This window comes from Cibotium barometz, chromosome 50 (genome assembly GCF_041138505.1).
Source record: "Cibotium barometz isolate CiBa-2024 chromosome 50, ASM4113850v1, whole genome shotgun sequence".
Lineage (NCBI taxonomy): Eukaryota > Viridiplantae > Streptophyta > Polypodiopsida > Cyatheales > Cibotiaceae > Cibotium > Cibotium barometz.
In genome coordinates this window covers 16,658,640-16,685,314 of record NC_141095.1, presented here as the reverse complement: position 1 = coordinate 16,685,314, position 26,675 = coordinate 16,658,640, and the positions used below count along the sequence as shown (strand labels likewise).

At 39.6% G+C, this 26,675-nt stretch overlaps 1 long non-coding RNA gene across 1 annotated transcript; it reads left to right on the top strand.

The window, feature by feature from the left end:
- The first annotated feature begins 23,018 nt into the window (after positions 1 to 23,018).
- On the top strand, positions 23,019 to 24,397 carry LOC147609861 (uncharacterized). The gene is made up of 2 exons (XR_015264179.1): positions 23,019 to 23,334; positions 23,652 to 24,397. It is a non-coding gene; the product is annotated as an uncharacterized LOC147609861 (long non-coding RNA).
- Positions 24,398 to 26,675: the final 2,278 nt, after the last annotated feature.

Here is a 26,675-nt window from a genome sequence, read left to right as displayed (position 1 = left end):
TTTGAGTGTTCAAAAGCACTTTGCACCTTTGTGCTCAAGGGTGAATCCAAATGCACCAATCCTCATGGGATCGTCATTCGCTCCCAAGGCTTCACAAAATTTTTAAAAAAGTTTCAAGATGGCCATGAGTATGCTTTTGTACCATTAAACTTGTTCATGGCCATGGAGATACTCCACACCCAAGAATTTCTTCTATCAAAATCTCTTTCTCTTGGGGTGGGGATGGGGAGTAGGTGGTGATACCAAAAGAGAATGCCTTGTAGATGTAACTTCTCTTGTAATAGCTTTAGCCATTCAAATGGCATCACCAATAGACACCATCCATGTTGGTGGGGTAGGATGGGTTGTGGGTGCTCTCTTTGTAAGCTGGTGGTGTAGGACGATGTAAGATGTAGAAGCCTCATTATTGATATCATTAGTGTGCTCATTGTTAAAGGATATGCATGTTCACTGTAGAAGTGTAGTGGAACCATTGTATTGACATAATAATATGGAACATAGCCTTAGTACCCTTCACCATATGCCCCATTGAGAAAATATGTCAAAACATATCCATAAGTGAGTGGAGTTGTTGAAGCTCTATTGTCTCTAAGGCACATCATGAAATGTGAAGCTCCGATATCTCACATCCATTTAGATATTTCCTCATCCTCATTCACTCTTGGATTTAGATCAACAAAGATAGATCCCAAGCTTGGCAAATGTTGCTCTAGGTTGGGAACTATAGGCTGACTCCACCCATCCTAAGCTCTTTTCATGAATTGGTTAGCTTCAAGTTCTTCATAAATTGGTTGGCTTCAAGTCCATAACTGGAAAAATCTCTTCTCATTATTGACATAAACATGCTTAGAAAAAGAAGGGATAAATTATCTCTTCAAGCTATAAACATTTATAGCCATTATCACTCTATCTCTATGAGGTCACTCAAAATTTGTCTCAAAAACTCACCGCTTGTGGAAACTATAGGGAAACCTGGTTGGTATATCTTGATATTGTTCCTTCTTTTATTTGCATTGTGGTCTCTTTAATGGTAATAAGATTGTGGCAAAGAATCTTTTCTCACAATTGATAGTGTGACATGAAAAATTGATATCTTTCATTTTCAATTTTGTACATATTTTGATGGTTTCTCAATGGTAATAAGGTGGAAGCTTGTCCAAGAAGATTGCGGCGCCCACAATGGAATAACGGTGTGGTGATGCGGCAGCTTGGCGGCTACCTTGATAACAGCATTCTATCTTCAAATATAATGGTTGTACTTGATTTAGGGTGCACACATTGTAAATGCCACAAGTATGCTTGATAAATACTTTGGTATGGTAGATAGGCTAGTGATGTGGAAAATAAAAGTGGGCCTTCATGCTCACATGGATTTAATTGTATTATTAATATAGTATTCACCATAAGGCTACAAGTTGGGAAGTGTGGAAGGCGTGTGTATAGGTGCATAATTGGGAAAGATTCTTCTAGAATGCCTACATGGAAGAGGAGAATTCCACTATGTGTAAGTGTGGGATCTCCACCTACATGCCACTTAGACTTGGCTATTATCTCATCACACTTTCAAAGTAAAAAATCTTCAATTTAATAATCAATAGAAGACTTAGCCTAAGAGGATAATTGATGGTGACATCTACCCTTATGTCACTGAAGGGTTGAAGATTTTTATGTTATAATTTGTAACAATGGAAGAGAGGGTGATTCTCCACCTATAAAAGAAGCCCTCCTCTCCTTTTCAAATCAATGAATGAAGCCTCCTCAATTGAGCATTTTGTGTCATTGCCATTCTCTTATCTTCAAAACCTTATTCAAACACTCTATTTATATGTGAATGTCTCATTTAGCATTAGCTCCTCATGCTTAACCCAATTTTGGATCTCTTTGATGATTCATGTGATAAGTGGGATAAGGAGTTATTATCTTGGTGGGACTGTGACTTCTCAACGTAGCCCTTGCCTTATTGCCGCCCTCCTTTTTGGAGGTACCAATGGTTTTAGTGGTAATGAGCATGTGGAAAGACTTTGGGGACCATAGGTAAATCTTTATGATTGTCCGCCGCTGAGCAATGTTAACCCATACCCTCTAGCTTGAATCATGAAGGAGATGAAAGGCAAGAGGCTATGTGAAAATTGAGGTTTCATGCAAAGAGAGGGAAGTGCAGTTTTTGTGGTCTAATACCCAAATTTTAATCGCATTACTCGAGTATTGGTTTCTAAAATTGATCATATGGCTAGGAAGCTCTTTATATGCTCTTTCCACTCATGTAACTAATTTCTTAATCCTTTACTTCATTGATGATCAGAATTTCTCTCAAAGTTGCTAACTTTTAGGCGAATTTTGGCAGTTTTATAGTCTTGTAGTAAAATGCTCATAACTTTTCGCTCGGTTGCCCGTTTTTAAAAGTTTTTATATAGGTGTGAAGCTCTCTTCAAGCTTTATGTACCTATGTAATCCTCTTTTGTACAGTCTATATGGATTTAAAACTGTAATTCTTTGTGTATCTCTGTTTTTATAGACTTTTGGCCATTATTTCTTCTTAATAATGATTAATTCCTCTTAATCTCTTATCAAAAAGCAAATCCCATGTATCTTATCCTCTCGTAAGTGATTGCTATATTCTTTTACTTTAAGATGTTCCGTCCAAATTGCCCAATTTGAATGGATGAACCTTACCAACATTCCCTGTATGTTTTCGTTCACATAATCCTGAGTCGGAAGATTTTCTTCCAACAAAGAATTGCCCTCTTGTTTGGAGCTGCAAGACTGGCAGAAATTCTTGCTTCTCCTGAGCCTTTCATCTTTCCTTCCATGAATTATGATCTCACCTTTGATGTGTTTATCTTTATCTTAACCTGGGGAGAGAAAGGGAGGTGAGGAGGTTGTGAGGTTTCATACAAGTGTGTTTTGATTCTAAGAAGTGACCGAAGTCAAAACCCCGACTTTGTGTCACACTAGGAGGTCAGATTTGACTCCTCACATAATCAATAAGGGATCGCCTTTACACAAGATGGATGTAAAGGATACATTTTTACATGTGGCAACTTACGGGAGGAAATTACAACCAGGTGGATATGAGGACCATGCACACACCTAGATTTTATTTATAGGTTACGTAAAGCCTTGTATGGGCTTAAAGCAAGCACCCAAAGCATAGTTAGACATGATAGGAAAGTACCTTGTCGTTATTGGGTTTGAAATATCCAATGTTGATTTCTCACTTTATGTGAGAAACATTGACAAGGGGATTGTGCTAGTCACCTATGTTGATGACTTGATTATTACAGGTGATAGTTATGATGGCATTCATGAGGTGACGATGCTCCTTAAGAAGAAATTTGAAATGAAATATTTGGGTGAGCTGCAAAACTTTTTGGGTATAAAAATGATTAGATCATGTGATGGGAGTTGGCTTTTCCAGAGGTAGTATATGCTATCCAAGTATGGGATGGTAGTGTGACATGAAAAATCAATATCTTTCATTTTTAACTTTGTATATAGGTTTGTGGCTTTGCAATGGTAATAAGGTGGAAGCTTGTCCAAGAACATTGCAGCAGGCCCGATGGCATCTCTTATCAATGGCGGCAGCTTGGCGACTACCCCGATGGCATCTCTTATCAATATTTTACATTTGCTAAAGTTTGTGTAATGTGTGGGTGTGCTCATTGTAAATACCAAGTATGTTCTATAAATGCTTTGGTATGGTTAGTGATGTGAAAAATAAAGTGGGCCTAAATGTATGCAAGGCTCACCTTTGTAATATTTAAATGCTATTTGCCACAAGCTAGCATGTAGAGAAGTGTGTGTAGGTGCATAATTAGGGAAGATTCTTCTAGAAATCCTACATGGATGAGGAGCCTTTTGACATTTGTAAAGTGAAAATGCCACATAGGTGCCAACTTGGCTACAACCTTGTCTTATGCAAGTATCTTTAGTCAAAGATCTCCAACTTAAAAATTAGAAAAAAGAATTTGCCTAAAGAGACATTTCATGTGACCTCCTCTCACAGGTGTCATGGGAGGTGGAAGGATTCTACAATTGTAACTTGTAAAAGGTGAGAGGGGGTCACTTTTCCATCTATAAAAGGAGCCCTCCTCTCTCTTTCCAATCAATGAGTGAAGTCTCCACAATTGAGCTTTTGAGCATTCATGTGTCATTATCACTCTCCCAATTCTCTTAATCCTCTTCCCAAGATACTCTCTTTGCATATGTAGGCTTACTTAGCATTAGCTCCCAAGGACTTACCATAAGATTGGAACTCTTGATGATTCAAACTAAGGGAGATAAGGAGTTATTATTTCGGTGGGCCTATGACTTCTCAAGGTAGCCCTTGCCTTATTGCCGCCCTCCTTTGGAGGTACCAATGGTTTTAGCGATAATGAGTATGTGGAAAGTCTTTGGGAACCATGGGTAGATTTGCATCATCCACTGCGCAATGTTAACCCTTACTCTCTAGTTTGTATCATGAAAGAGATGAAAGGTAAGGACTTTGCTTAGTTGGAGTCTCAAATGCAAAGAGGAATATAGTTTTGGTGGTTTTAATCCCTACTTTCTATTGGTAATTACTCTCTTCTTGGGTGATCTTTTCTAAAATTGTATATACAGTTAGAAATCTCTTTCAATACTCTTTCCATATAAGTAATCAATTATTCCATCTCATGTTAAAATGATGATCAAAATCTCTCCCAAAATTACTAGCTCAAAGTCGTTTTTTTGGACAGCTTTCTATGCCGTTGGTAAAATGCCCATAACTTTCCGCTCGATTATCCGTTTTCAAATCAAAAGTTTTTAGATAAGCACAAAGCTCTCTTTGAGCTCTACACATCTATGTAGTCTAATTTGAGTGCAACCATAGGGATTGCAAATAGAAATTCTCTATTTTTTATTGTTTTTTTCTGCATATTTGGTCATCCCTCTCCTTAATCACAATTATTTCCTCTTAATCATCTTGCCCATGTGAAACCCTATGTATTTAAATCATTTATAACCTATTTCTACTGCCATTTACTTCCCAATGCTGCATCCAAATCGCCCAATATGTCCAAATGAGCCATATCAATACACCCCTTTCACCTCTATTCACATAGTGCTAAGCCGAAAGATTTTCTTCCAGCAAAGACTTGCCCTTGCTTTTGGGACTGATCGGTTAGCCCAAATTAATGCTTCCCCAGAGCCATTTCTATTTCCATCTATGGATTACAACCTCACTTTCGATGTCTATATCTTTGTTTTACTCTAGGGAGATAGGAAGTGAGATTGTCTCTTTTCCTCATTTAACACCAAAATCTCTTCTTCCTTCTTCAACACATGATCTTAAAAAGTGACCAAAATAAACCCCAATTTTGTGTCATAGTAGGGTCTAAGCCAATCTTAGTGCCATTGGAGCTCTTAGAGGACCCTACTATGTACATGTGCATAGTAGGTAGTTTGCTTTACATAACTATCACTATGCCAAATTTGAGCTATTCAATTGGACTGGTGAGTTAGTTTATGCATGCATCAAGAAAACCATATTTAGATGCAGTTAGGAGGATACTCATGTACATTACATTATGGAATTCTCTATAAGGTTGGGTTACAGGTATAGGTACATAGATACATATTGGGTTGGTAGTGTCTCAAATAGGAGAACTACTAGCAACTTTATGTTCTCTTTTTAGGAGTGTTACTGTTAGCAAGAAGATGATTACTTTGTTAAGTATAGAGAGTACAAGGGTGTTACTATGGCAACATTTGAGGTAGCTTGGTTGTAAAAGCTACTTGTAGATATGAGCAAGGAGCCCACAGATAGGGGAGTTGTCATATATTGTGGCAACATTAGAAGCATATAGTTGGTGAGTAACCTAGTATATCATGCTAGGATGAAGCATATTGAGGTGCATTATCATTTTGTTAGGGAGAAGGTTCTAATAGGTGATGTGGATTTAGTTTATGTCATCACATAGAGAAATAGGTGGCTGACATCTCTTCACAAAGGCATCAGGCATAAACAAGCTTAGTAGGTGATGCTTACATGGAGTGCAAAGTATAGAGTTAATCTTGAGGGAGAGTGTTGAGATATCGAGCTCAACTACTACGGGTATGGATGACATGCTAGGATGAAACCTTTCCACTTATTCCACTAGCATGCTTGATGAGTTTATAGTTAATATGTTGTTGATGGTTCACAGGCTCTATGACAACCACTTTGGTTTACTAGAGTTATGGTATAATTATAGCACCATCTCATAAAATCAGATTCACACCATTAACCTTGTATATTTTTATAGTAGATCACTTTGCTTTATAGTATATTCTCTCACCTTTATATGTTGTGTCAGATATGGCCTATCGATTTGTTAAAAATAGATGTGCCTAAAAAATTAGAGTCCAAAAATGGGTTTGGAGCCAAAGTTTTCAAAATAAGCCCAAAACCTTGCTAGAAGGTGCCCCTAACTTATATATGATAAACATATGTACACACATTTTTGGCCTACTGGCACACCTAATAAGAAAGAAAAATCTAGTTGTTAACCCCATTTTGGGAGTGACAAAGCACCCTTGATGTAAAAAGGCTCTAAAAACATATCTTTATAAGAAAGTTATCCAGGCTACCTAGTTGGCTATTTAAGTTTTGGGCGCGTCTAAGTGTGAATAAGGGCCAGTTGTATATAAGTCATTTTCTCATAATGCAAAGAGATAATTGTCCTTTGTGCTATAATTGAGATCTTGTTGTGTACCCCTTTCCCTTTGCTCTTATGTGTGTGTGTGTGTGTGTGTGAGAGAGAGAGAGAGAGAGAGAGAGAGAGAGAGAGAGAGAGGATAATCTTGTTGTTCTTAGTACAAGCACCTACCTATGCTTTATGAGGAGAGAGAATGTAGAGAGAGAGAGGTTTGCCCTTTCAAGGCAGGGTAGCACCTTCTTGGCGATAATAAGAGGTGAGGCTTGGGAGTGTGAAGCTAACCACTACTGGATCTTGGAGCCTATGGAGATCTCAAGATCAAAAGCAAGGAAAGTATCCCCACAATGCTTATAGCCTATTTTCCTTCCCTACTAAGTGAATGGTTGAGGGTCCTTTAGGGGGATGAAATAGGTAACTGAAGCAATGTGATGAGCTATGGTGGATCAAATGCTAATCAACATCATTAACAAAGAGATTACATCATAATTAAGACGTGATTAGTGAGCAATTAACTGATAGCTTAATGTAGGCATGGATAATAAAAAACCAACAAATTCTCATTAGGCCAATGCCTCAATTTATAGAGTTTACATCCAAGTATCCAATCCCACTGATTTCTCCTTGATTCACTCCACCTCTTTTGCTTGATTCTCTCCACCTCTCCCATAATATCTCCACACCTTCGAAATCTCTTCATGCTACCCTTTATTCTCTCCCAGTAGATACTTCTCACATTTTCACAGGTTCTCTCACATTTACAGATTCTCTTTTACAGCCTCTTGCCAAGGGCTTGTTCCCACACACACCCTATTCACTTGTATATTTCAACACCTCCCCTCAAGTGAATACTCCTAGCACACCTGGACCCTATACCAAGTTTCCCTCTTACTTGATAGTCTGTGACCAGTGCCTCAAGTCCCTAAACTCATAGTCCTTGACACACACTCTCTCTCTATGTGTCCAAGGCTACTACAAGTGCCTGTGACCTTGACTAAAGTGCTCACACATACATCTACCACATGGCCTACATCATCGGTGGCTCAGAGGTGGTTTTACTCTGTTGGGGCAGGTTACATTGGGTTGTGGGGTTTCTCTCTCTCTCTCTCTCTCTCTCTCTCAGAAAAGATGATCTGACTCCACTTCCTTAGGAGCCTCCATGAAGTTTGTCGATGTCGTTCCTTCTCCACCCCACTGGGTTTGCTGTAGCAGTCTCTTGCCATGTGTCCTGGCTTTCCACAGTTGTGGCAAGTGAAGGTCCTTCCTCCTACTCTGCCTCTTCCTCGTCCTCATCCTCGAGAGAATCCTCCTTGGGTGAAGAATGCTTTTTCTTCTCCTGCTGTTTGAGTCCAGCCATTTCTTCTCTTTGACTCTAGTGTCTTGCTCTAGTAGAGCTCCTTCTATCTCATGCAGCTTCAATTCAGGTACATTCTTTAATGTTGCTACAATGTTTTCATATTCACCTTTGTCCACACTCTTCAGAAGCACTGCTAGTGCCTCATCATCTTCTACCTTTTTGCCAATGGGTGACAGTTGTTGCTCAATGCTTTTATATTTGTTCAAGTGTATGATTAAAGGTTCACTTTCCTTCATATCCAGTTTGTAGAATTGCATTAACAGATTTATCTTTGAATTTTTTGCTTGAGTGCCAAATAATTTATTAAGTTCATCCCATGCATCTTTTGCCCATTATATCCCTGTGATGTGATGAATGATTTCATCATTTAAACCGAGTGCGATAAGTCCTAATGCTTTCTCATTCCTGCTCTTCCACTCTTTTTCCCCTCTCACCTCTGGGCATTCATCACTTCCCTTAACTAGCCCCCACAGATTTTTACATGGTTTTTGTCTGCCATGTGTAAAACTGACTCATGATGATGTGGAGGGGGTCTTACCTCTTGATCCAATTTTAAGATTCAAGGGCAGTATCTAGCCTTTTACAAATCAAACTGGTGTTTAGGTGATGATTACAACAGATTAATTAGCATAAATTTACCAGAAATTATATTAAACCAAGGGTAACAAATATGTACGGAATGGTTGGAGTATCAAACCACCTCCGAATTGCAATCTGAAGTTATAGGGATCTGTATCAGATACCCAATGGTTAATTTAAACCCTCAATTGCACCAAAATATAGTGATTAGTGCTGATTAATCATTGCTTAGCAAATTAATCCTCTGTTTTGTGTGCAAAAGACAGAGTATGCGGGGAGTCCAGATCTGAGGCCTTAGAGTTCAAATGAGCTCAAATCCTTTCAAGGCCATCAATAGCAATTAGTTTAGTAGAGGATTAAGCCAAGAAACACAAGATTTGACCAAACATTGAATGCTTAATCTTTGTTTTACCAAAGTCACTTGTGCAGATTTGATGAAGAGCTTGGATCTCATTGTAGACTTGATCAAATAAAAAACAGTCTTCACCAGCTTGTAGAGCACCCTTGAAAACCCCTAGGGCCAAGAGGAATTAGAGCCATTTCATCTAGAGATTTCCTTACTACATTTAGAAAAGATTACCATATGACTGTTATCTCCTAATTTGTAAAGATTTTACACATGAAAAAGTTAGTCATGCGTGACTATCTTGAGATAATTTTGTCTAAAATAACACTAAAATTAAGATCAATGAAGGGAATAGAGTAGCTATTAAATAGGTGAGCCTTGGAAGTGAATTTGCATTTGAAGAGTAAAGTTTTGCACGTGAAAAACCAGGATGAGTTAGTCATGTCGTGATTAACTTGAGATAACCGCAAGATTAGATCAATTCTTACTCGTACATGGTAATTTGACCATTGGGACATTACACATGCAAAATATCACCTCATAAGTGGAGGGTGAGAAAAAACCTTACACGTAAAAATCAAAGAGTTGATCATATCTGAGTTAATCATGCCATGATTAACTCAGCTTTTGGGAAACCAGAGGCTAAAACAAAAGGGTAGACTTGGGTCCACAGATTGGGATTTGATTTGCTGAGGGACTAACTTACAGGCACTTGAAATCAAGGAAAATAGTTGGAGACAAACTTACTCTAGAAGATAGTGCATTAAACTATCAAGGATCTTCCTACTATAGCTATCACCCAGGGGCTCATCTCAATGTCCACATCACTAGTTGAGCTTAATATCTCAACACTCCCCCTTAAGTTCAACTCCACACATTGTACTCCAAGTACGTTTCTAAACTTGCGGAGCTTCTCTATACCTGATGCCTTCATAAAGTTGTCACCTGATTCTCTGTGCTAATGTATGCCAAATCCACATCACTTGCTACTAAAACACTCTCCCTCAGAAAATGATAATGTACCTTAATGTGCTTCATCCTAGAATGATTTATTCTGGGTTACTCGGCAAGATGTATACTATTCATGTTATCATATTAAATAATAATGACCCTCCTATCCACGGGCTCACCTATATCACCACGTAGCTTATAAAGCCAAGCTACCAATAGTGCCCCTATACTCTACCTCTGTACTCGACAAGATAACTGTTAGGGCTATTTCTTGTTCCGTGCATTCCTAAAAGAAAACATAAGATCATTGGTAGATCTCCTATCTCTCAGACACTACCAGCCCAATTAACATGTTCATAACCATGTAGCTGTACCTCTTTGTTGGAGAAGTCCATAACTAACAACAGACTTTATGTATCTGAGAATCCATCTAGTGGGGCTTCCTAGGGGCCTACATAAACTAACTCACAAGTCCAACAACATAGCTCAAATCTAGCTCAACAACAACATGTAGATCAAGCTACCATTATGTGCTTGTACATAGCGGGATCCTCCAAAAGCTCACATGTATCTATGAAGCTTAGTGTTCTGCTCTCCAATGGCATTGAAATAGGCTTACACCATGTTACACCATACTTGGACAATATGTCCAAGCCATACTACCTCTGTTAATAGCAAAATGTTATTAGGTGAGATCTCAACACCTCTATACCAAGAAAATAACACAACTCACCCAAATCTTTCATCTCGACCTTCTACTTCAAAAACAACATATCATGTATGTCAGCATCACTATCACTAGTGCTAATCAACTTATCCTCATAAATGACTAACATCATGATCCCTCTATTTGTCTTTTTCACATAAAGTGAGAAATCTACATTGGGTATTTAAAATCCAATTGTCAGAAGATACTTCCTGATCTTGTTTGACCGTGCTTTGGGTGCCTACTTTTTAAGCTGTATAAGGCTTTGTGTAACTTATACACAAAATCTAGATGTGTATCACTCTCATAACTTGGTGGCTACATCATGTAAACTTCTGACTTCTTCTTGCAAATCACCACATCCATCTAATGTAAAGGCGAACCCATCATTGTAGCCATCGTAATGTCAGCTCTCACGACGATTGTCATTCTTGCAACCACGCTGGATGTATCCTTGTAGTCAATGCCATATGTCTACATATAACCCTTGGTAAACAATCTTGCATCATACCTCTTCATAGATCCATTTGAGTTATGATTGATCTTGTACACCCACTTACATCCAATTGCCTTTTTATTCTTAGGCAAAGAAACCAATTCCCATGTCGTAGTTGTATCCAATGATGATGCCATCTCCTCATCCATGGCATCTTCCCATTTATAATTTCCAAGTGACTACTCAAAAAAAGTGGACTCTATCTCCTATATTACTTTAACCATGTAGGCATAGTGATGGAATGTATCATCATATCTCAACCTGTCATCAATAGGGTATCTAACCTGAGTAGACCTTTGTTACACTTAGATCACTGCTATTGGGTATCCTAAAACCTTGGTTCTCTATGCACCATGAGTAACCATTGATGGAATGCTAAACTTCTTATCAAGGATTTATTTGGACCCATTAGAGTCACCATCCACATAAAAGTGAGCTACTAAATAGATTATGCACAAAAGGTTGATCTACCTTTTCCTTCCCTTTGCATAATACATGTGTACCAACACATGTAGTCCCATAAGATGATAAATGTACATTTCTTGCATATGTCCTCAACCTGCTTGGACCATAGACTAACACTAGATCCACTGCTAGAGGACTCTTTAGGTCCATTAAGCACCTATTATTACTGCTGCTCTACATGTCAAACAACATGATTACTTCTTACATCTACGTCTTTAGTTGCCTTCATTGGTGCATACCAACTACTTATTTCATCACTCATCTCATCAAAGGTAACACCTCTTCTTACTCGCATCTAACAAGTGGTAGGGTTATAGCATTTATAATCTTTCTACTCTAAAGCATAATCAATGAAGATACATTTCTTTATTTTTGGATCCAAATTAGTTCTCACTTTCAGGAACATGCACATATGCAATGCCCAAACATTTTCAACAAGTGAGACACATCTAGCTTTATGCCTACAAACTTTTGTTCATGCGTCATGCCATGCCATGAATAACTACAGTGGTGGGGATCCTATTCATAATGTAAATATCAGTTTGTTGCTATTTCAGTCCAAAAATAATATAGCATATTCTTTTCAAACATTAAGGCGCACAATTAACTTCTACAATAATGTGCCTATTTTTCCTTTCCATAACACCATTCTGTTGTGGAGTATACCTACATGTGAATTGCCTCTTGATTCCAGGCTTTCTCAAGAAATCACTGAACTCATTAGAGAAATATTCTCCCCCACTATCCGATCTTAGGCATTTGATATGTATACCTTTTTCTTCATAGATCATGCACAAATGGTTGATTTACCTTTTCCTTCCCTTTGCATAATACATGTGTACCAACACATGTAGTACGATAAGATGATAAATCTACATTCCTTGCATATGTCCTCAACCTGCTTGACCATAGACTAACATTAGATCCACTGCTAGAGGACTCTTCAGGGGTCCACTAAGCACTTATTATTACTGTTGCTCTACATGTCGGACAACATCATTACTTCTTACATCTACATCTTTAGTTGCTTTCATTGGTGCATACTAACTACTTATTTCATCACTCATCTCATCAATGATAACACCTCTGTTTACTCGCATTTGACAAGTGGTAGGGTTATAGCATTTATAATCTTTTTACTCTAAAGCATAACCAATGAAGATGCATTTCTTTATTTTTGGATCCAACTCAGTTCTCACTTTATCAGGAACATGCACATACGCAACACCCAAACACTTTCAATAAGTGAGACACATTTGGCTTTATGCCTACAAACTTTTGTTCATGCGTCATGCCATGCCATGAATAACTACAGTGGTGGTGGGAGTCTTGTTCATAATGTAAATATCAGTTTGTTGCTATTTTAGTCCAAAAATAATATAGCATATTCTTTTCAAACATTAAGGCACAATTAACTTCTACAATGTGCATGTTTTTCCTTTCCACAACACCATTCTGTTATGGAGTATACCTACATGTGAATTGCCCTAGTTTCCCAAGAAATCACTGAACTTATTAGAGAAATATTATCCCCCACTATCCAATCTTAGCCATTTGATATGTATACCTTTTCCTTCTCAACCAAGTGAGCTGACCCTCCCCTTAGCTATATAAACCATTCTCCTTATTCTCTTCACTCATTAATTCAATTGCCTAATTAACATTTTAGAGGAGAATTTATCACCTTTTTGAGATTAGGAGAAGGATTTGATCAATATTAATCATCATTAGTAATAATATGAAGCATAATCATCATTAATAAATAAGATTCAAGCTTCCTCATCCAGTAAGTAAATCAAGGGTGACATCGGTTGACCCTCGCCACACTTCTACTGATACTGGAACTAGTGGCCATACTCACTATGGGTATGGGATTTGGCCCACCCCAATGGCCTAGCATGGGTGTGACCCTGTGTATGCCAAGGTAAGTCTAAGTAAAGTGGCCTTGGATTGTTAACCAACCAGGCAAAGCCACTCCTAGATGTCAATGGGTTCACTAGTTGAGGAGCTTGAAACAGCTCCTTGATAGGCGAGGAGCTCGAAAACAGATTTTAGGGGAGAAAACTCTAAGGGAAGCAAGAAGATAGGGTGGTCATGCTCGTGCATGGGATTTCCTTAGTGGAAAAGAAAATGGAATTCAAGTGCATGAGTAAAAAGAAGGAAAAAGGGGTGTGCGAGTTTTAAAAGTAAAAGAATAAAGGAGTGTGCATGAGTTGTGATTTTAATTCATGAGATATTTTATAAAAACTCCTCGATACAATGCTTAAAAGACCATGATGCTTTTGTGTTCATAGACTTAATATTATAATCCCTGTTAACTAGGAACATGCAACCTCTATGGGGACGCCCATTATTTTATTTCATGATTTTTATTTAGATGCATCTTTTATTTATATCATCTATTAAGATTAATGTGTTTAATCAAGCTTTGTGCACTGGAATGATATGGTCAGGATTAATGTGTTTAATCAAGCTATGTGCACTTACTAATATTATTTTGGATGAAGGCAATGAATGAGTGGCTAGATTATGTGTTAATCGGGGTGGAACATGTGTTGGACCACTATGGGATATTTTGGAAGACATGTGAACACCTTTTATGGTTTCATATTTAGGTAGACTTTATATTAATGCTTAATATATTTTTGTAGATCTTGCACGCTCATAAACTCAAAAGCACTAGTTCTTTGTTTTTGCAACTATCTTTTTGGAAATCAAGTTCTTTTTCTAATACATATAAATATGGGTGAGTGGTACAAGGGCCACACTTATCCCATGGGAGATTTAACCCAATCTTGTGTCGACGGTGATCTCTACTCTATTTTTCATCTTTCTCTTGTTTATTTTATTTGCTTTTAATCTGTGCAAGTGTATGTTATCCTCTAATTTTTGTGTTGAGAAATTAGAATTCCTTCTCCATCAGAGCTAGGTTACGATCTTGGGACTTGTGGGCTAAAGCTCACACCCCCTCCCAAAGCTTATAAAGAGCCGTATATCTAAACGGAGGACTTTCAAGTACATTCAACATCTATTAGTTTTTTTTTATTTTTATTTTTTTTAAATTCCCTCAAAAGCCCCTAAAGGGGTACACCAAGGTGCAAAGCTTTAAAAGGCTTTCTTTTTCATCAACATAAGATCTTTAAAGGCAATTCTGGGCATTAAAGACTCATATTTCTTCCTTAAAGCTTCTACAAAGATTAAATTCAAGGTTTAAGGATTTTATCCAAGATTGATTTTGACCAACAAAATCAAAGATTTCAAAGGGAACATATCATCAACGACCTTTATTTTTTGAGCTTCTTAGACACTTCTTCCAAAGGGCTATATCCAAAGTGCTACATCTTTAGCAAATAAAGAGCATCAAAGAGCTACATCAAAAGTTTTTCTTGAAGGTTACTTTGCACATTTAATCAAAGTGTTAATCCCATTTTGGATTAACAAAGATGCTCCTCCAATTGAGAACATTAATAAGTGTCATGTAAAGGCACTATAAAAGTTACACATTTTGAGATATTTGCCACCCAAGGCCTTAGCCTTAGTTAGTAAGTTTTGGGGGCCCAAGTGTGAATAAGGGCCAGTTGTATAAAAGACAAATTCTCATAATGAAAAGATACAATCCCCCTTTGTCTTGTGAGTGAGAGTGTACTCTACTGCATGTTCCTTTTCTATGCATGTGTGTGTGGAAGAGCGAGAGGTACATTGCCTTGCATTGTGGTGTAAGAGACTTTGTGGTGATATCGTGGTTGGAGGTGGAGATTAGAGAAGTGGAGGCTAACCTCTACGGGTTGTATCCGGCTAGGCTGTCACAGCGCGTGCAAATCTGACTACTTCGCTAGAAACATATTGACCGAGTCCTTGTTTCTCTCCTTCTCCTCGCCACCAAAACTAGGCAGCTTTAAGTCTTTTAATAACGATGAAGCAGTCGCTACGGACGGCCCCGCAGGCACATTGGCCTGTACTCTTGCAACCACTGGCGAGGCTACGCTCACCCGTGCCATAGGAGCTCAGCTACCACGAGGAGTCGGAGTACTAGCCGAGGCGGCTGTCAGTGCATCTAACCGTGTGGAGATGCTTTGTAGCATCATGACTAAGTCAGCTTGGACTTTACCCATATTGTTTAGTTTGGCATTAAGATATTTAAAAAGTCCACTAGAGAGCTCCGTCTCTGTCAGGACGTCGGCAAGGTCCAACAGGTCATAATCATCGTCGTCATTGGAGAGCGCTGGTGGATCACGCGTGATCGACGGTGCACTTTGGACCGGACAACGATCGGGTGTATACGGCCTGACAATTCGGTCGGGGTCAAACCCGTGTGACCGAGGACAAGAGACCTGAAAACCCTAGAGAAGTAGAAGGCGGTGGGGACACACTACGCCTAGCAGACATCTTTAATTCTTGCACAAAGAATAATGCGAGAGCTCAGAAATTACAAAAAAAAACGCTAATTAAAATGAGCAGTGGTGGAGAGAGAATAGTCACCCCCTTACGGTCGCTTGCGACTGTCGTCGACTTTCGATTTGTGTTGCGCTGTGAGCCTCTACAAGCGTCACTACTCCGGGATGCTCCGATCCGAGAGAAAAGTGCCTGCAACTCATAAAAAATTTAATTTGCTCGGGAAGCTGTGCCTGAAACACTCGGATTATCCCTCACCAGCCCGGAGAGAGGGTCTGTTTGATTAACAAAAAAAATAAAAATAAAAAAATGGTTTTATTTATTTATTTATTTTTATCACTGATCAGCGGTCGTTAGATAGAATAACATAAAAAAAATAATGGCCTGTGGACTGGCCGCCCGTGGTGGCTGGCCGTCGTCTGTGGGCCTGGCTGGCCACCTATGGGCTGCGTGGTTGGCCGCCTTATCGCACAGAAGTATTACGAAAGGTCTTCGCCCCCCCCCCCCTCTGCACAACGTAGGCCAGCGCCCACAACAGCATTTACGGGTGGTCTTCGCCCCCCCCTCTGCACAATGTAGGCCAACACCCTCCAGCACCAGGCCTACGGTCTCTCTATTCACATCAGACGACATCTCTCTCTACACCAAAACGAAAACGTCTCTCTCTACACCAAAACGAAAACGTCTTTCGCAGACAAGCTTCAACGCCAAAAAAAAAATGAAATGCTTACCTGCAATTCGCTTTGGTGTGTGCGACGGGGGGAGAGAGAGAAAGAGAGAATTCTTCCCTTCAATTATAGCCGCCTCCCTCCACACACTCCATTGTGGAGATAAGGATGAGATTTTGAATGGTTGAAAACCATTGAGTGGGCTCCGGTCCCCCGGTCACACGCATAAACCTTGACGACCCAATCGAACCGATGCTCTGATACCAGTGTTAGATCGCTGTAACACCGCTCTACGGGCGCTACCACAGGAGGGGACGGCCTCTGGTTGACCACCCAGCCATAGAGGAAGAATGAGGATTGCCCCTCATCCCCCAGGCTATATAGTGTGTGGCCTGCCGTCCACACTAGCCTGGCCGCCCATGACTCCGCATGGGCGTCCTCTCCCACTGAACCCCGGATGGCCACGTCCTTGGCCATCCGCCGGTCTGCCCCGTCGGTCACACAGGCGTTACAGCCTACGTGACATCAAAGCATTGGTAAGTACCCAACGATGGTTGTTGTTTATTACTTCTTCTGATTGTGAATGAGTAGAGTTCTCTCTTAGGAGGTGCTTGGGGTTAATAAAGATGCTCCTCCAATTGAGGACATTAATAAGCGTCACGTAAAGGCAGTATAAAATTTGTACATTTTGAGATACTAGTCACCCAAGGCCTTAGTTAGTAAGTTTTGGGTGCCCAAGTGTGAATAAGAGCCAGTTGCATAAAAGGCAAATCCTCTTAATGAAAAGATACAATCCCCCTTTATGCTATGAGAGCTCTTGCTTTGTCTTGTGAGCGAGAAAGAGAGAGAGTGAGAGTGTACTCTAGTGCATGTTCCTTTTCTATGCATGTGTGTGTGTGGAAGAGTGAGAGGTAGATTGTCTTGCATTGTGGTGTGAGCGACTCTGCGGTGACATCGTGGAGGTGGAGATTGGAGGAGTGGAGCTTCCAAAAGCGAGCTTGCGGAGCTTTAAGGGACGTGAGCTCGAAGCATTGGTAAGTACCCAACGTTGGTTGTTGTCTATTGTTTCTTCCGATTGTGAATGGCTAGAGTTCTCTCTTGGGAGGTGTGATAGCATTGGTAAGTACCCAACGTTGGTTGTTGTCTATTGTTTCTTCCGATTGTGAATAGCTAGAGTTCTCTCTTAGGAGGTGTGATAGCTCATAACATAGCTTCAAGGGCAATTTCAGCATCAAGATTTTGCTTTTCTTTGACATCTTTTTCTCCACAACTCAATCATTAGGATGACGACTTCTCTCTTGAGAAAGAAGGTAATTTTGCGCATGAAGATTTTTTTTATAAAATCCAGGTATGCCTAAGCTTATTAAAAATAAAGTTTCACCTCATATACTTCTTAAAATAAATAATAATAATAATAATAATAATAAAATGGTGATGAAAATAAAAGCATAAATTAAGAACAAGGAAGTAACATATGCTAAAACTATCTCATAAATTTTATGGACCTTTCAACATTATACAACAAGAATTATTCTATCAGTGACTATGAGACCAACACTTCATGCATTGCCAATACTTATGTCAAATATCTTGAATCATCCTATTGACCATGCCAAATGCTAGAAAAGTTTTTCCATTCTTACCAAAATCTCATCCACTCATATCATTCATGCAATTGAGGTCAATTGTAACCCAAGCAAGAGGGAAGGTAACCTCTATGGGGGCGCCCATTATTTTATTTCGGGATATTTTATTTGGATACACCTTTTATTTATATCATCTTCCTAGATTAACGTGTTTAATCAAGTTGTGTACATTGGTATGATGTCTACCATGATTGATGTGTTTAATCAAGCTGTGTGCACAGGTATGATATGGTCAAGATGAATCTGTTTAATCAAGGTGTGTGCACTAACTAATATTATTTTGGATGAAGGCAATGAATAAGTGGCGGATTATGTGTTAATTGCGGGGTGGAACATGTGTTGGACCACTATGGGATATTTTGGAGGACATGTGAACACCTTTTATGGTTTCATATTTAGGGATCAATATTTTTATAAGGTTGAGGCCTCAAATCTTTGTATATACCAAATAGTATTTTATACTTTTAGTAGGCCCAAGATTTTATATTAATGCTTGCTATATTTTTGTAGAGCTTGCATGTTCATAAACTCAAAAGCACTTATGCTTTGGAACTACCTTTTGGGAAAGCAAGTGTTTTTTCTAATACATATAAATATGGGTGAGTGGTACAAGGGCCACACTCATCCCAAGGGAGATTCAACCCAATCTTGTGTCGACGGTGATCACTACTTATTTTTTCTTTCTCTTGTTTATTTTATTTGGTTTATTAAGGTTAATGCTTTTAATTTGCACAAGTATATGTTATGCTCTAATTTTTGTGTTAAGAAATTAGAATTCCTTCTCCAAGGGTCTTAAAGGTCCTGACAATGGTATTAGAGCTAGGTTATGATCTTGGTACTTATGGGCTAATGCTCACACCCCCTCCCAAAGCTTATTAGAATTAAAAGCATTAACCTTAGAATTCCTCCTCCAAGGGTCTTAAAGGTCTTGATAGAACATCACACAAAACTATGAAAATCAAATGAATGATGAATTAATTCATTGAATTTGTGAACTAGATCTTTAGTGAAAGGTCATCTAGGATGTAGATGATTTAAGAGTCTAGGGGTGGTTTCTTTGCATTATTGTTTGGATGACCATTCTCAAAAACTAGTTGAGCATTCAATATAATGTGGAGAAATCGCCTTGGGGAGGAGCTGCTAATTATATGTTAGGCATTTGAATATTAGCTAGGTCTTGAATTCCATGGATTGCTACATTGAGATCTAGTGCCTGTCCCAAGGTTCTCCTTGAACTCCTCCTAATGTTACTCTGGGAGTTATTTGTACTTCAGGTCTAGCTATACTGATCTTGAGCTCTTATGGTTCTAGCTATACTTGGGGTCTAGCTATACTAAAATCGAGCTCCTTTAGGTATTGTGGTGTTCCCTACTACTTGGGCTCTAGCTATACTCAGCTCAAGCTCCATGGGTCTTGTAGTGTTCCCTACCACATGCCCTTAGCTTAGTGTTAGATTCAATCCATTAGGCACGACATTCTAATCTTGAATAGTTCTTCAATGACCTATAATAAGTTTAAGAGATTGTCCTATTTGGTTTGAGGTTCCTTCTCCCATATCTCCTCTCCTGACTAGGATCTTGCATTAGATTCTATTGGGCTAGGATTATTGGATGTAGTGGCTCCAGTAACAGTTGGAGTTGTGATTATGTGTATGGTTCCTTCTAGCATCTAGTAATATAGGACTTATGTGAGGACCCCTTCTCCAACAAGTTCAATTTTCCATGCTTGGTGATTCTTCCCCTCCCTCGTTTCTTTTTTCTAGATCTAAGCATACAGGTGCGCTTATAGTGCCTTGAGGTGCCCTCACACCAAGTTTGAGCTCAATCAAACAATGTGGGTAAATTGGCTATTTTTAATAGGTTTGACCCCTTTTTTTGGCTAATGTGGTGGTTTTGTGGTCTTCAATGGTGGCCAACATTATTTTTTAAACAAAAAATTGAACATAGAATTTGATAAAAGATCTTACTTGGTCTTCTACCGCCTAAAAACAATATCATGTGGTGTGAAGCCCATCAAAATTGCTAACCAAGTAAATGTATTTCATTGACCAAAGGCCCATCAAAGTTTGGACTCATTTGGGAAATTCTATGGTTTTTCAAAGTGGAAGAGCCTTGGGGAGATCTCGATTTGGAGGGTTAGATAAAGTGATCCTACGGCTCGTATAGTGAGATTGATTCAGTTTGGCCTAATGAAGTTGGGTTGAAATCCAGTTGTGTGAGGAGTCAAGTAGCGAGCCTGATCTCATGAGCAAGGATTCTCTTCTATCAATTGTGAGTGACGATTCTCTCCATGAACTTGTTTCCATCATAGTGCAAAGAAAAGAAGGAAAAATGTCAAGACACCAACCAAGTTTTCATATTGGAAGGGTTATGGATGGAGGGTAGAGTTATAGGCTGGATGGAGTGGTGGGTGGGTTTGGTTTCTCGGGATTTGCTTTGTCTCATCGATGCAGGATTTGTGTATGAATTGAGCATACCATAGAGAGAGAGAGAGAGAGAGAGAGAGAGAGAGAGAGAGAGAGAGAGAGAGAGAGAGAGTAGGGCCTGGTGGAAGGAAGTAATATTACAGGGCCGATGGTCTAAGATTCCATATCAAGGGAAGGTGTTTCTATGGCGTATACTAGTTGGAGGCCTACTCTTAGGGGCCAGTTTGCAAAAGCGATGGATTGCTTCTGGTAATTGTGTGTTTTGTACTACATGCTTGGAAACATACCTGCATCTTTTCATTTCATGTCCCGTGGAAAAAAAGATGTGGGATTTCCTTTCTCGCATATGGATTTCATTGACAGATAGATTCGTAAAGGTTAAAGATTGGATTTTTGGCAAGATTCCGAATGGGCTGGATAACCCAGAACACTTCGTTTTCTTTTATTTTTTCAAGTGGACAAGTTTGTGGCATATCTGGTTAACTAGAAATGCCTTCATATTTGATGTAAAAGTGGGTATTACAGCTCACATAGGTTGTATAAAAGGGCTACTGTTGTGGCAAGTCCCTTCCTTGCGGTCATCTCATTTGGTGGAGAATGACACATCGATATATTGGATGAGGGTGCTCCGAGCTACACCTGTGGTTCGGAGTAATTAGTGAGGGAAAGCTAGTACATCACATGGCAGCCATGTGGCCTTTTGTAAAGTAATTTTTGGTAATATATCTTCTATTACAAAAAATAGAGAGAGAGAGAGAGAGAGAGAGAGAGAGAGAGAGAGAGAGAGAGAGAGAGAGAGAGAGAGAGAGAGAGAGAGGTGGACAAGCTCATCAATGAAAAAAGGAGAAACTTTTGGAGAAATTGAAGGGGGGGTATACTTATATGTGTGTGTGTGTGTATACATAGGCATCTTAGGGAAAATCTACCCTAGTCCAACTTCTCAAGCACATAATGGGAGAGGCTTGTACTACTTTAGATGTGCTTTAACCAATTCATCGCTTTAAGATGAGGGTGATCCACACGGATGGTGGTGCTCGATATTCCCTAGAAGGTAAAATTTTCATAGTGCTCCATTAAGAAAAGAAAATATAATATAGAAAATATACAACACTATCATTAGGTGTTTATCCTAGATTACCCTTACCCTTAATGCAATGAGTTAGTCGGAGCACATCTAAAGCATTGCAAGGGGTACACACACACACACACATTCCATAATCATTTTCCCACCATTTTTTGAGTTTTTCTCTAAGCAAATATTACAAAATCTCCTAGTCCTATCTTTTATGCAAAGGTAGGCCAAAAAGACACACCTATTTCTATGTTTGCTACCAAGTCCACATGCCATGTTTAGAAAGAGTTCTTACTAATTCTTCAATTGATTTCATTAGTGCCACATGCTTGCCTCTAGCCACTACCAAGTTTGCTTGTGCTCATATTGGATGCATTTAGTTGTGTGTGTGTGTGTGACATACATACAACAAAGAGTCTCTTAGATTGAGAAAACACAATGGCCCATGGTAGTCCTTTTCATGGAATAGAAGTTGAGGAGTAGTTTTCGATAAGGTGGTAGATAAACCTTCATAAAATATATATTCTGAGGGATGTGATGTCAACAAAAAAAAACTACGGTGAGCCTTTTTCAAAAACATGTATAACGAAATGGACTAGGGCTATGATTTGGTTGAGCAAGGATAATGTGTTTCATTGTCTTTGTTGGCAATCTAATCAATATATGTATCATTAAGTCCAATCTTTTTATGCATGGAAGTTCTCACACTCTCTCAAACATGAGCACGCGCACGCGCGCGCGCGCACACACACACACACACACGTGTCCATGTGTGCACACACTCACTTATGTATGCATGTGCACACCAACAGACATAGAATATTACTTCTGGGAAATATATATATATATATGTATGTATTTGCGAGGTCCTCTCTCTGGTGTCCATACAACAGAGAGGCTTCTCTCTCATCATGGCTGCACCGTTTTTTCCTTGGGGGGTCTTGTTTCCAAACTCACCTCAGTTCATTTCTATGTAGACTAGGTCACATGAGGAGATGATTGTAGCATAGCTTTTCCACAGGAGGAGATGATGGTAGCATTGCTACGTGGAAAAACTATAATGTATTACCTTAGGTTTATTCAAACGTAACAAATAAGTTTATATGAATTCAGGAAAAACAAAAATCATTTTGATTTGAGTTAAGCTTCTCTGTTAAAAGAGCTTTATTGTAATAAGTCTGTTATGAGATGGTTTATTAATATAATTTAAAGCTTTCTCAAAATTTTTTTTAAAAAAAAAATCATTTTTGATAATTGACTATGCATTTTTCTCGAGTCAAACGAGAAACGCCGCCTCCATTTTCGCTCTCATCTCGACACAGAAAACACAGGGAATCGACATTTTGCTCCGATAATCTCCACCAGTCTGATCATGCATCTTTGGCCCTCCAATCGGCTGCGCACTTTCTTCAGCTTCGATAGCATGACCTTGTATGACTCCAATGCGGGCTTGTTGCTGCCCAACAACAACCGCCCACCTGCTTCCGCCGCGGCAGAAGGCGGAGGAGGCGTTGCTCCTCCGGCGGGCTTTCTGCGCTCCTTGGCGAGCTCTATCCTCTGCTGCCTGGGACTGAGGTATTGCTCTTCCCCCTGCCCCATATATACATACATACATACATACATAGCAATACCTCCCTGCCCCATACATACATACATACATACATACATAGCAATACCTCCCTGCCCCATACATACATACATACATATAAAGCAATCCCCATACATACATACATACATATATAGCAATACCTCCCTGCCCCATACATACATACATACATACATAGCAATACCTCCCTGCCCCATACATACATACATACATACATACATATAAAGCAATCCTCTAGACTTTATCAATTAAGTCGTCCTTGATCCGTCTCTTCTTCTCTTAACAGGGCGTGAGCAGTGGGGCTGTGCCGTGTTGGCAGGATTTAGGAATCTTTTCTTTTAGGGTTTACTAGTACCATGAATTATTCACTGCTAGTTTCAGCGGTTGTTTTCATATATATATATATATATATATATTTCCCAACTCTTAAACTTGGGGGAAAAATAGAATCCAAAATATATTTGGAGAGTAGTACTCTAATTTTACCCTCCTGTTGTGAAGGTTCAATCCTCTGCTCAAGGTATTGTAGGGTTTAAATTTGAATCCGAGACTGTGTTGAAGGGAGTTTCAAAGAAGGAAGGGATGATGAAGAAGCTACAAGGGATGAAAGGAGGAATCCCAACTTGGGAGCCCAGCTATGTGTTTGATGTGTGATGTGTGCATGAGGAACGGATGCTGGATACTAATAGGGCAGGGCCCCTCAAGGACCCTCAACGATGCTAAATGAGCATCGCTTTAGGAGAAGGGTTAGCTTTACAACACCAGTAAGCTAGGTGTTGGACATGGTGGCATAAATTTAAAGGTTCTTGAGAGATGGCTGTGATGCTTAGGGACTCAAATGGTATGTGGCACAGGAGATGAAATTGACATAAGAAGCACATAAAGGTGTCGTCGGTCACAATTCACACGTCCTGTGACGATATCTCCTTCCCAACTTGAAGAACTTCCTGCTGAAGAGCCTGTAGCTTGTTAATATGCTCCCGCATCGTCAATGACTATCTAGTCTAGTATATACAAAGAGGGGATTGTTCATCTTCTCTATGCCATGCAACATCGTCGTCTATGCTTTTCTATTTTTATACTTGCTGTGTGTTTTCATTGCCATCTTGTCTAACAGTTCATGCAAAAGGGCTCGACAACTGCAGTACCAAAACAGGCAATGCTCCACGATGACTTCGAAAGCTTTTTTCTCTTTGCTTGGCGGCGGAGAGAAGAAAGCTTGCATCGAGTGCTTCTCGTTGAGGCTACTGCTTCTTCAGCATCAATTTAAGGAACTCTCTTTCTAATCTCGTGGTGGAGAAGGCTTATTAACACCAGCTTTTTCTGAAAAGTTATGGTAAGCGACAATTGCAGCTACGTTTTTTTTCCATGAACAGTGCAACATGCTTCTATTATTTATGTGCTCGAGCTTCTAATTAGGTAGGGGTGAGTGATTCAAAGTGTGCTTTTCTCAGGTGATACTTGTTTATAGCAGCAGCTTTTCACCCCCTTCCCCTCTCTTTTCTTCTGCTTGTCTGCCCCAGTTATCTGCTCTTCCCCCCTCGCTGCACAGCTTTGGTTTTGTCCACCTTCGTCTGTGCTCCTTTCCCATCCCAATTCTTGTTTTCTCGGGTATGCTCGTCACTTGGACTTTGAGAGCATCCCCTGTCTCCCCTCCAAAGGACTCCATGGTATCTTGATCGAGGCTGCCCTCAATTACTCTTTTTCAAGACATACATCTCTTGTTCTGTACTTTCCTCTCCAAGTTTGTTGGAAGCAAGCCAACTGGTGGCCAGATTCGAGATCTCCTAAAAGCTGCTCTTATCGGTGTGAGTAGAGGTGGACCTTTGATATATGGCTCCTTGGAAATGGCTATAACAGGATCTTGTTTGACAAGGCTGCCTTGGGGAAGAGAGTCCTACAATCGAGTCCCGTCATGGGAGAGACAAAGCTTTCAAAATCACCTGCTGTGAGACCCCAACCCCTTGATTCTCTTTCGAAATCACCAGTTGTGTGAGACCCCTACCCCTTAATTCTAGACTATTGAACCCTGTAGAACTATTCCACAGGTTAGATCGACTCACTCAGGGCTTCCCCTACAATCTCCATGAGCCTCAAGGGTCTCACACACCTATCCCAAAGAGCGCCTAATCATCATGAGAAGCCCATAGTACTCCTTGGATAGGCTTGGGAAACACACCAATGGGTCACAGATGGAATTGGGCTCAGTCCATGGATTTGGGAGGTATGTGTGCACTTAAAAGTTGACCGTTGAGATAAATAGTGTTAAAAGTTATTTGATTAGAAATTGCCTACATTTCTCAGAGAGGGACTTTTCCAATTGAGCCTCAGGGAAGCTAGCTACTATGGCTGTGAATGTGGCCCGTGCGACTACTCTTCCATCCCTTGAGTGCTCAAAGAGAACCTCTAGTAGCATCTCTTGATTGCTCATCTGGATGGCTCACTCTTTCTATAGAGGATCGAGTTATCAATTCTTCTTGGGCAGTGTTTCATCTACCACCAAATGTGGTACTTATAGCATGTTCTTGTCTCTAGCATTGCTTGAGTAATGAAACGGCACCCCACTCTAAGCATACTCGGATTGTAGGCTGACTAGCATGTTGGGCAGTATTTCATCTACGACCAAATGTGGTACTTGTAGCACGTTCTTGTCTTTGATTATTGCACAATTGATGATGGGAGAGTTCCATTGCTTCATGCATTCATTGATAATTGAAAAAATTACATTACTTGTGGCCCGAATGCGAGGGAGGTGTTATGGTTATAATATGAAAAGGTGCAAAGTGAACGGGAGTGTATGCCTGAGGTTAAATGACCATATAAATGTTTACATACGTCCATTAACACCTGGTACACCTGGTGGGTCGGATTATAATCCAAAGTATGAGCCCACAAAGGTGATTGAGGTATGCCACAAATGATCGCCTAGAAGGTACATGGTATACTACAATATGAAAGCATAGAACCATAAATGAATGAGATCCACACTCCAAGAACATGGAGTGGACCACATCCTACTTTATGAAAAACGGCATGTAGAAATATTCGCATTTGTATCACATACAGCACAAAAAGATATGTCCAAGGTCCTCCAGCATCTAGAACATATGCTGGAAATAAATATCACCTAGAAGACATCAATGATGCACATGGTGACAAAGCATCACCAAAAATATCTGCCAAATATGATAAAAATATTTGCATCAAATAGGCATGAATGTTTGGATCGTCATACAATGAGATTCGCATAGAACCTCAATTATCCATAGAAGAGATCATCGTAAGAGCATTAGCATCTAGAACATCAACG